At 40.8% G+C, this 12,321-nt stretch overlaps 1 protein-coding gene across 1 annotated transcript in view; it reads left to right on the top strand.

The window, feature by feature from the left end:
* MCUB (mitochondrial calcium uniporter dominant negative subunit beta) overlaps positions 1-12,321 on the top strand; it is a 99,863-nt gene that overhangs the window by 71,556 nt on the left and 15,986 nt on the right. The gene's annotated exons all lie outside the window — the stretch shown is intronic.

Genomic DNA, 12,321 nt, shown 5'->3' with positions numbered 1-12,321 from the left:
AATGGCTTTTGAGAGCAAAATTCTAAAGAAGGATTATAACCAAGAGAGAAGAAATACTAGACTAATTTGCTTGTCCTACTCTAGGCTGTTGCAAAACATTAGAATATATTGGCGGAAAAATAAATTACAATTAATAAATTGGTTTCAACATTATTGTGTGAATGCAATTAAGGTTTGTAATAGAAGTAGCAACTATTTTATTCCTCTGGTTCAGTTCACTTACACCTGGGAGCCTTCTGTACATGGGTTTCAATAGTGTGGAGCTGGTATTAACAGTTGTTTCTGTCTTCCCAGGACCCCTTCTTTACTCTTCATCTGAAAACAGAACCCACTGCTCTGCACAGATGTGGGCACAGCAGGTGATAACCTGAGCCAGGATCCCTTTTCTCGCAGGATGACAGTGCAGTGAAGCAATTTAAAAAGTAGCGGTGGCTGGGTGGGTGGGAGGGTTCCTGATAGCTTTACTGTGTTCACTCATTAGCCATGTGACTTCAGACAGATCACTTAATCTCCTTGTGTTCCAATACTCTGATAATTAAAATCTGAGAAGTAACTGCACATGGATGTTTATAGCAGCCTTATTCATAATTGCCAAAACTTGAAGCATTCAACTAAGTTAATCAATAGATAAACTGTGATACATCCAGACAAAGGGATATTAAAGCACTAAAAGGAAATGAGCAATGTAGACAGTAATATTGTGTTAGCAAGTTCAATGATTATAAGAAACTAGATCTTAATTAGTCCTACCACAAAAAAGAAATAATTATGAGATATGATAGAGCTGCTAACTGTTGCTACAGTGACAGTTATATTACAATATATAAATGCATCAAATCAATATCTGAACACCTTAAATTTACAGAATGTTATATGTGGAACATATTTCAATAAAAAATTAAAAAGAACAAAGAAAGGACATTGAACCATCTTAAATGTGTATTACTAAGTGAAAGAAGCCAATCGGAAAAGGCTACGTACTATATAATCCCAACTGTATGACATTCTGAAAAAGGCAAAACTGTGGAGACAGTACAAGGATCTTTGGTGGCCAGGGGTTAGGGAGGAGTGAGTGTGAGAGGCAGTGATTAAGGGGGAGTTAGAGAAAGCTTTGCGATGTGTAAGATGGAGAGTATCTGAGGAGGGACTGGCCTTTGTAAGGGATGATCCCTTGACTGCAGTAGGAGGGGAGGGTGCAATGGTGGGCTCAGACGAAGTTCTGTAGGCTTTACAGAGGGAACATGAGCGTGTTCAGAGTAAGAGCTGACATGCAAGGCGGGTATACCAGGCAAGGCTTCCTAGGCAGGATGGGAATACAGTGCGAAGACAAGGAGGCATGAACAGTGTTCCTTACTTGAGAAACACCTTTGGCATATCTGAAATAGAGGGTTGGGAGGTGGGCAGTGCTGGTGTTGGTAAGGGGAGGTGGGAGAAGCTGCTGAGAATCAGCTCATGGAAAGTGTACTTTGGAATGATTTCCCTTTGCAACAGAGAACAAATAGAGGTTTTAAAATCTTGACCTAGTTTGACTTTATGTAATTTTAGAAAAGTAGAGATCTTAACCTGGAATGGATTGGTGGAGAGACTGGTTAGGAAGCCACTACAGTGATCTGGGGGAGATGGTGAGGATCTGAACTCGGGCAATAGCAGTGGGGATGGAGAGGGGAGGCTGGATCTGGGGGTGCTAGGAAGAAGTAGAGCCAGCAGGCCTTAGTGACCATTCAGTTATAACTACTGGTCTACCAGGTGACTTTATGGAATAGTAACTGTTTGAGGTAACACTCAGGCCTCTGGTTCTAATGACTGGTAATTAGTGGTGTGAGTCCATCAAGGAGAAGATCAGGTCCACGGACGAAGAAGAAAGAGCTCAGTTGAGGAGCTGCTGAGCTTGTGGTACCTGTGGGCTGTCTTGGTGAATATGTCTGGTGAGCCTGTCTGGGGATGCGCCTCCAGAGGGAAACTTCTCGTTCCAGGGATACCCACCTGGGTCTGTTATTGTTTGATTCTGAACTTTATGCAAATTTGCTTGTTTGGATTCAGATTAATAATTTCATGGTTATTCTGAGTAAAACAACATGAAAAAAATAAAATATTACTCCCAAAGTTTGATAACATGATATCAGGATCCTAAAACTATTACTACTTTATGATTCATTCTGCAGTCTACCCTAAAGGAAAAAATCCTAACAAAGATTTACCTGCAAAGATATTTTGAATCAGTTTAGTTGTAGTGGTGAAAACAAAATACAGTATACATAGAAAATAAACTAGAAGGTATATAACTATGTTGTGTGCGTGCTAAGTTGCTTCAGTCGTGTCTGACACTTTGTGACCTTATGGACTGAAGCTCACCAGGCTCCTCTGTCCATGGGATTCTCCAGGCAAGAATACTGGAGTGGGTCGCCATGCCCTTCTCCAGGGGATCTTCCTGACACAGGAATCGAACCTACGTCACTTATGTCTCCTGCATTGGCAAGCAGGTTCTTTATCACTAGCACCACCTGAGAAGTGAGACTCTAGATAATGACCTTATTGGTGATTTTTATTTTCTTCTTTTTGAGAGTCTGTGATTTATAGATTTTCTAAAATGAGCATGCAATATACTCTCTGACATGGAAAAAAATTTGTAGAAATGTATAAAATGTCCAACAATAGGTTAAGTAGTAAATTCTGCTATACCTGTAGGGTATGTGGTTATAGAGCTATTTATTTTGTTTATGAAAAGTTTTTAATGAAGAAAATACTTATAAAACACTAATGATCAGCTCTATGATTATATGAGGATATATATCTCTGGAAAGGCTGGCATAGGCTAGGAGTGGTGGGACTGTGGATGCTCATTTTCTCTATTTCCAAGTTTCCACTGTGATTTTATTATATTTCATCTTTTTTTTTTTAATTTTCTGGTTTCTGTAGGGCTTTTTGCTTCTTTCTTCTACTTTTCCTGAAAAAGTTTGTTGTTTTTTCCTTTTCTACCAGTGTGGAAACTACAGATTGTGTATGAATGGTTTTCTTTAAGGGTTTAACATACTCAGTTATAACTTTCCTAACAAAGTCTTGGTTTCTCACTATTTTTGCCCTTCTTCTGATGTGATGAGGATCTTCACATGTTCTAAGAATCCACCAAAGATAGCATGCCACATCTTGTTTAGCTTTCCACTCATTTTAACACAGAAAAAATGGTTTAAAATTTCTTACTATAAGTAGTTTGTTTATTAACATATTTTACAGCTTTGGTTCTGTATTAGTTTGTTCAGTTCAGTCGCTAAGTTGTGTCCGACTCTTTGCGACGCCATGAATCACAGCATGCCAGGCCTCCCTGTCCATCACCAACTCCCAGAGTTCACTCAGCCTCACGTCCATCGAGTCAGTGATGCCGTCCAGCCATCTCATCCTCTGTCGTCCCCTTCTCCTCCTGCCCCCAATCCCTCCCAGCATCAGGGTCTTTTCCAATGAGTCAACTCTTTGCATGAGGTAGCCAAAGCACTGGAGTTTCAGCTTTAGCATCATTCCTTACAAAGAAATTCCAGGGCTGATTTTCAGAATGGACTGGTTGGATCTCCTTGCTGTCCAAGGGACTCTCAAGAGTCTTCTCCAACACCACAGTTCAAAAGCATCAATTCTTCAGCGCTCCGCCTTCTTCACAGTCCAACTCTCACATCCATACATGACTACTGGAAAAACCATAGCCTTGACTAGATGGACCTTAGTAGGCAAAGTAATGTCTCTGGTTTTGAATATGCTGTCTAGGTTGGTCATAACTTTTCTTCCAAGGAGTAAGCGTCTTTTAATTTCATGGCTGCAGCACCATCTGCAGTGATTTTGGAGCCCAAAAAAATAAAGTCTGACACTGTTTCCACTGTTTCCCCATCTATTTCTCATGAAGTGATGGGACCAGATAGCATGATCTTCGTCTTCTGAATGTTGAGCTTTAAGCCAACTTTTGCACTCTCCTCTTTCAATTTCATCAAGAGGCTTTTGAGTTCCTCTTCACTTTCTGCCATAAGGGTGGTGTCATCTGCATATCTGAGGTTATTGATATTTCTCCCGGCAATCTTGATTCCAGCTTGTGTTTCTTCCAGTCCAGCGTTTCTCATGATGTACTCTGCATAGAAGTTAAATAAGCAGGGTGACAATATACAGCCTTGACGTACTCCTTTTCCTATTTGGAACCAGTCTGTTGTTCCATGTCCAGTTCTAACTGTTGCTTCCTGACCTGCATACGGATTTCTCAAGAGGCAGGTCAGGTGGTCTGGTATTCCCATCTCTCTCAGACTTTTCCACAGTTTATTGTGACCCACACAGTCAAAGGCTTTGGCATAGTCAATAAAGCAGAAATAGATGTATTTCTGGAACTCTCTTGCTTTTTCCATGATCCAGTGGATGTTGGCAATTTGATCTCTGGTTCCTCTGCCTTTTCTAAAACCAGCTTGAACATCAGGAAGTTCTTCCATAACAGAGTTCCTCAGGTTTTAAACAACAGATTCATTTTCTCAGGATTCTGAAAGCCAGGATTCCAGGGTAAAAGTGTCCGCGGAGTTGGTTTCTTCTGAGGCTTTTCTCCTTGGCTTGCAAATGGCCACCTTCTGTCCGTGTCCCCACAGGGTCTTCCTCCACAGGTGCATGTCTGTGTCTAGAATTCTTCTTGCAAAGACACCAGTGATGCTGGATCAGGGTCCACACTTATGACCTTATTTTAACTTAATTACCTCTTTCAAATACAGTCACACTCTGAGGTCCTGGGGGTTAAGATGTCAACATATGAGTTTGGTGGGGAAGGGAGGACACATTTCAGCCCATAACCGTATTCTGGCTGGGTTAGTTCCCTTCTCTCTAGGAAGTTCTTTAGCAAAGATGTGTGGGAAAGAGACTACGTACATCTCTGTACATCTGAAAATCTCTTCACTTCCTTCAACCTTGAGTAACATTCCTAAAGATAATGTTTTAGGTTGATTGTTATTTTCCCTTAGCACCATAAGAATCTTTATACATCCATTTATCATGTATTTATTGAGTCCCTATACTGTGTCAGGTACTGTACTATTCCAGGGGCTGGGAATACACCAGTGAACCAGGGAGTATTCAACTCTAGAGGGAGGAAAAAGCATTTGTGCAGTTGTGTGAACATAAGTTTTCATTTCTCTTGGGTAAACTGCTAGGAGTGGGAATGCCTGGGTCACATGGAAGTGTGTGTTTAATCTTATAAGAAACTGCTGAAAGTTTTCCAGAATGGTTGTACCGAAGGGGATGACAGAGGATGGGATGGTTGGATGGCATCACCGACTCAATGGACATGAGTTTGAGTAAACTCCAGGAGTTGGTGATGGATAGGGAAGCCTGGCGTGGTACAGTCCATAGGGTCGCAAAGAGTTGGACATGACTAAGCAATTGAACTGAACTGTACCATTTTATGTTCAATGTATGAGATTGATTGCTTTTTAAAGTTTTAAAGTTTCTATATCATTCTGTTTTATACCTGGGTGAAGTATTGTCTAATTCACTAATTCTCTTTTCTGTTGACTTTATCTAGTCTAGAATTTATCTAGTTCATTAAACTGGGTTTGTTACATGTATATAGATTCTTTTCCATTTCTAGAAATCTTAGTTGATCCAACTTACTAATATTTGTTTTATTTCTACAAGTTTAATATTGTAATTTCTTATTAGTTTTCTGGAAGCTAATTCTCCTGTTTATCTCTTTGAAGACTCTATAATTTGTGTTAAAGTCAGTTTCAGATGACTCTCTTTACTTTCCCTAAATGGAGTTAATCTTCTTAATAAACTTGGTTCCTTCTTAGCATTTAATTTCTCATATAGTAAAATTCTGGGTTACAGACTCTAAGTACGAGTTTATTTTTCATTCTGTCCTCACTGCTTTCTGACTAGTAATTTTATATTCCCTCCAACTAGGCTTTTGTAGCCAGAGCTCAGAAATGGTTCTTAAGTTGCCATCTAAAGGCCCCTGACCAGGTTGCAGTGATATTGGATGTATCACAGATTAGGTCATCAGATCACTGGGAATCTTGACTCAATCTTGTCATGGGCTACTTTAGTCTTTCCTACCCCCAAACAGTCAAACTCTCAGTTACTTCTGTTCTGGACAGAAGACAATTTGGGGGAAAAAATTAAAATATGACTCTCATACAGTTATAAGAATGAATATGCATTAAAAAATTTATTCTACTCTTATGATATGAAGGAGCCAGGCACATGTTTTATCCAGTTAAAAGGAAAAGTCAAAACATCACAAATTTATATGGAGGAAAGAATGTTAAGATGAACTGCTGGTAGAGGTAAAACTGGTGTTTGGGATGAGGTGGGGAACTAAGATTACTATCAGATTGGACAAAATTTGTATACCTACCAACTACCTACAGTTTACAAATAGTTCCAAAATGGCTTCAAACCAGCGAACAGGGTTGGCATGTGATAACTTGAAAAAGCGGGCCTTACATTCTTCACAATAGCCAAGGCAAGGAAGCAACCTAAATGTCTACTGACAGACAAATGGATAAAGATATGGTACATATATGCAATGGAGCACCACTCAGCCATTCCAGAGAAGACATACAGATGGCCAAGCGGCATAGGAAAAGCTGCTCAACATTGCCGATTATTAGAGAAATGCAAATCAAAACTATAGTGAGATAGCACCTATTACTAGTCAGAATGGCCATCATCAAAAAAGCTGCAAACAGTAAATACTGGAGAGGATGTGCAGAAAAGTCACTCCTACAGTGCTGGTGGGAATGTAAGTTGGTGCATCCACTATGGAGAACGGTATGGAGGCTACTCAGAAGACTAAAAATGGAATTACCATATGACCCAGCAATCCCACTTCTGGGAATATATCCAGACAAAACTATAATGCAAAACGGTACATGCACCCCTGTGCCCACAGCAGCAGTATTCACAATAGCCAAGATGTGGAAACGCCCTAGATGCCCATCAATCAATGAATGGATAAAGACGACATGGCACAAATATGTAATGGAAAATTCTCAGCCACAAATGAAATAATGCCATTTGCAGCAACATGGCTGCAACTAGAGATTGCCATACTAAGCATAAGCAAGCCAGAAGGAGGAGGACAAATACCACGTGATACCACATGTGGAATCTAAAATATGACACAGATGAACCCATCTACAAAACAAAGTTCCCAGGTCCCGCTAGTGGCAAAGAACCCGCCTGCTAATTGCAGGAGATGTGAGAGATGTGGGTTCCATCCCTGGGTCAGGAAGACCCCCTGGAGGAGGAAATGGCAACACACTTCAGTATTCTTGCCTGGAAAATGCTATGGGCAGAGGAGCCTGGCAGGCTATAGTCTGTAGGGTCCCAAAGAGTCAGACACGACTTAAGCAACTTAGCACATGAAACAGACTCACAGACAGAGAGGACAGACCGGTGGTTGCCAGTCGAGGGGAGCGGGGTTGGGGGAATGGAGTGGGGGGCTGGAGTTAGCAGATGTAAGCTTTTATATACAGAATGGATAAACAAGGTCCTACTGTATAGCATGGAGAACAATATTAAATATCCTGTGATAAACCACAATGGAAAAGACTATGAAAAAGAATATATAATATATATCTTTTATTGACTATGCCAAAGCCTTTGACTGTGTGGATCACAATAAACTGTGGAAAATTCTGAAAGAGATGGGAATACCAGACCACCTAACCTGCCTCTTGAGAAACCTACATGCAGGTCAGGAAGCAACAGTTAGAACTGGACATGGAACAACAGACTGGTTCCAAATAGGAAAAGGAGTACGTCAAGGCTGTATATTGTCACCCTGCTTATTTAACTTATATGCGGAGTACCTCATGAGAAATGCTGGACTGGAAGAAACACAAGCTGGAATCAAGATTGCCGGGAGAAATATCAATAACCTCAGATATGCAGATGACACCACCCTTATGGCAGAAAGTGAAGAGGAACTCAAAAGCCTCTTGAGGAAAGTGAAAGAGGAGAGTGCAAAAGTTGGCTTAAAGCTCAACATTCAGAAAATGAAGATCATGGCATCTGGTCCCATCACTTCATGGGAAATAGATGGGGAAACAGTGGAAACTGTCAGACTTTATTTTTTTGGGCTCCAAAGTCACTGCAGATGGTGACTGCAGCCATGAAATTAAAAGATGCTTACTCCTTGGAAGAAAAATTATGACCGACCTAGATAATATATTCAAAAGCAGAGACATTACTTTGCCTACTAAGGTCCATCTAGTCCAGGCTATGGTTTTTCCTGTGGTCATGTATGGATGTGAGAGTTGGACTGTGAAGAAGGCTGAGTGCTGAAGAATTGATGCTTTTGAACTGTGGTGTTGGAGAAGACTCTTGAGGGTCCTTTGGACTGCAAGGAGATCCAACCAGTCCATTCTGAAGGAGATCAAACCTGGGTGTTCTTTGTAAGGAATGATGCTAAAGCTGAAGCTCCAGTACTTTGGACACCTCATGAGAAGAGTTGACTCATTGGAAAAGACTCTGATGCTGGGAGGGATTGGGGGCAGGAGGAGAAGGGGACGACCCAGGATGAGATGGCTGGATGGCATCACGGACTCAATGGACGTGGGTCTGGGTGAACTCCGGGAGATGGTGATGGACAGGGAGGCCTGGCGTGCTGCGACTCATGGGGTCACAAAGAGTTGGACACGACTGAGCAACTGAACTGAACTGATGTACATATATATATATATAACTGAATCACTTTTGTACAGGAGAAATTAACACATTGTAAATCAACTGCACTTCAGTAAAAATATATTGATTGAAAAAGAAATAAAAATAAAATCATTAATACTTCCCTCCCCAAGGAAAGTGTGGTATACACAGTGCATCATTTTCCACTGAAACCCTTTTCCTGCAGAATAGAGAACCTTAGTGGACTCTCTACTTGCTTGAGTCTTGATTATCACATTGTTTTGCTCTTGGTGTTGCTACAAAGGGAACGTGTATTCTTTTTGAACATGGAGCAGAGGTGTTGCTTAAGTATTAATTTATAGTGTCTTGAGTGGGAATTACGTCTTGTTTTACTTAATAATAAAGATACATAATCTAAAATATGTTAAAACTCTCAAAGCAATCTGATCTTGTTAATTGGCCCAACATATGATCATAATACATTTCCTTTCCACTAACACCTGCCTCCCTTTTACTTTGAAACTCAAACAGATCTTTCTCATGTTTTCCTTTTCTTACTAAACCCCTGGCTCTTTTTCTTTTCTTTTTTTCTACTAGAAAACTTGCCCTTTTGTTTCTCTTAGAACCCATTTCTTCCTGAAACTTCCTCTACATGTCAGAGATCATGGCAGTTAGTGTATCTTGAAGCTGGGATTCCAACTTGGTTCTGATGGCAAAGCCATCACACTTAACCATCATGACCCTGCAGAAGGACTTAGAGCTGGGCACAGAGGGAAAGACAGGGTCTGTTAGGCAGAAGGGAACGAAGAAGGCATTTTAATACGTCAGTGACACACAGCTCATCTGGCTGAGGCTCAAGTCCCTACTGAAAGAGAATAATAAGTGATGGAGCTGTAGAGAGGAGGGGGCCTGTACTGCTCAGGTGAGGCTCACAGACTGTACCTGACCCTTGCTTGATACTTTGTGTTGTTTAATCCTTATATTGACTCCACAGGACCCACAAGATATGGGTATCCCCACCTAAGGCTTCCGAGAACAAAAGCACAGTCCTATGACTTATCTGTGATCTCCTGCCATCATAGAATACCAGTCTTTTCAACTGTGGGGTCACTGTGCTTTCTATCAGTACTTTATGTAAGCTACTGAAGTCTTCAGGGTTTTAAGTGAAGTGGTTAGAATTGTATTTAGGAAAAAGATGCAATGAAAGAGAAGACTGAGTCGTGTTTTGACCTGATACTGAATATCATTTGAAGGCAGTGGCCCTTGTCTAGCACTAAAATTGGGATTTCAGAATGATTCTATGCTGAAATTTAGAAGTAGTGACCCGAAAGCCACAGAGGGTCTTCTAGAACCCAGCTACTCTGAAGTATGGTCTTCATACCTATAACTTGAGTATAACCCTGGGGCTTATTAAAAATGCAAATTCTCATCCATGCACCTGTGGACACCTTATCTTCGACAAAGGAGGCAAGATATACAATGGAGAAAAGACAATCTCTTTAACAAATGGTGCTGGGAAAACTGGTCAACCACTTGTAAAAGAATGAAACTGGAACACTTTCTAACACCATACACAAAAATAAACTCAAGGTGGATTAAAGATCTAAACGTAAGACCAGAAACTATAAAACTCCTAGAGGAAACATAGGCAAAACACTCCGACATACATCACAGCAGGATCCTCTATGACCCACCTCCAAGAATATTGGAAATAAAAGCAAAAATAAACAAATGGGACCTAATTAAACTTAAAAGCTTCTGCACAACAAAGGAAACTATAAGCAAGGTGAAAAGACAGCTTCCAGAATGGGAGAAAATAATAACAAACGAAGCAATTGACAAAGAATTAATCTCAAAATTATACAAGCAACTCCTGCAGCTCAATTCCAGAAAAATAAACAACCCAGTCAAAAAATGGGCCAAAGAACTAAACAGACATTTTTCCAAAGAAGACATACAGATGGCTAACAAACACATGAAAAGATGCTCAACATCACTCATTATCAGAGAAATGCAATTCAAAACCACAATGAAGTACCATTTCACGCCAGTCAGAATGGCTGCTGTCCAAAAGCCTACAAGCAATAAATGCTGGAGAGGGTGTGGAGAAAAGGGAACCCTCTTACACTGTTGGTGGGAATGCAGACTAGTACAGCCACTATGGAGAACAGTGTGGAGATTCCTTAAAAACCTGGAAATAGAACTGCCATATGACCCAGCAATCCCACTGCTGGGTGTATACACCAAGGAAACCAGAATTGAAAGAGACATGTGTACCCCAATGTTCATCACAGCACAGGTAAAATTTCCTGTTTATAATAGCTAGGACATGGAAGCAACCTAGAGGTCCATCAGCAGACCGATGGATAAGCAAGAAAGACACAGATGTGTATAGTGGACTTTTGGACTCAGGGAGAGGGAGAGGGTGGGATGATTTGGGAGAATGGCATTGAAACATGTATACTATCATGTAAGAATCGAATCGCCAGTCTATGTCCGATGCAGGATACAGCATGCTTGAGGCTGGTGCATGGGGATGACCCAGAGGGATGTTGTGGGGAGGGAGATGGGAGGGGGGTTCATGTTTGGGATCGCATGTACACCCATGGTGGATTCATGTCAATGTATGGCAAAACCAATACAGTATTGTAAAGTAAAATAAAGTAAAAATAAAAATTAAAAAAAAAATAAAATGACAAAAGTCAAAAAAAAAAAGAGAAAGCTTTGGTACATATACACAGTGGAATATTACTCAGCCATTAAAAAGAATACATTTGAATCAGTTCTAATGAGGTGGATTAGACTGGAGCCTATTGTACAGAGTGAAGTAAGCCAGAAAGAAAAACACCAATACAGTATGAAGTTGCTCAGTCGTGTCCAACTCTTTGCAACCCCATGGACTGTAGACTACCAGGCTTGTCTGTCCATGGAATTTTCCAGGCAAGAATACTGGAGTGGGTTGCTTGAACCCAGGTCTCCCGCGTTATAGGCAGACGCTTTACCATCTGAGCCACCAGGGAGGTCCCAATGCAGTATACTAACACATATATATGGAATTTAGAAAGATGGTAACGATAACCCTGTATGCGAGACAGCAAAAGAGACACAGATGTATAGAACAGTCTTTTGGACTCTGTGGGAGAGGGAGAGGGCGGGATGATACAGGAGAATGGCACTGAAACATGTAAAATATATGTGAAATGGATTGCCAGTCCAGGTTTGATGAGTACTCAGGGCTGGTGCACAGGGATGACCCAGAGGGATGGGATGGGGAGGGAGGTGGGAGGGGGTTCAGGATGGGGAACACATGTACACCCATGGCAGATTCATGTCAATGTATGGCAAAACCAATACAATATTGTAAAGTAATTAGTCTCCAATTAAATTTATATTAAAAAATGCAAAATCTCATACCCCTACCTCAGACTTACTAGATCAAAAATCTCTGGGAGTGGAGTCCAGGAAGCTGTGCTTTTAACAAGCCCTGTTTATTTACCAATGGACAATATTATGGTGTCCAGATGATAATTATTAGGTATGCAGAAGCTTGAGAAAGCTTTGATATTTCCCCCTGGGCACTTTACCTGCTTTCAGCATTTCCTGGTTGTCTAATGACTGCCTCTAAAATGATTTCTTCAATACTGGTACAGAAACTTCATCAGCACATTAAACAATAAGAAG

This window comes from Capricornis sumatraensis, chromosome 7 (genome assembly GCF_032405125.1).
Source record: "Capricornis sumatraensis isolate serow.1 chromosome 7, serow.2, whole genome shotgun sequence".
Lineage (NCBI taxonomy): Eukaryota > Metazoa > Chordata > Mammalia > Artiodactyla > Bovidae > Capricornis > Capricornis sumatraensis.
Note: the sequence above shows the minus strand (reverse complement) of the source record. Positions and strands in the feature narration are given on the sequence as shown.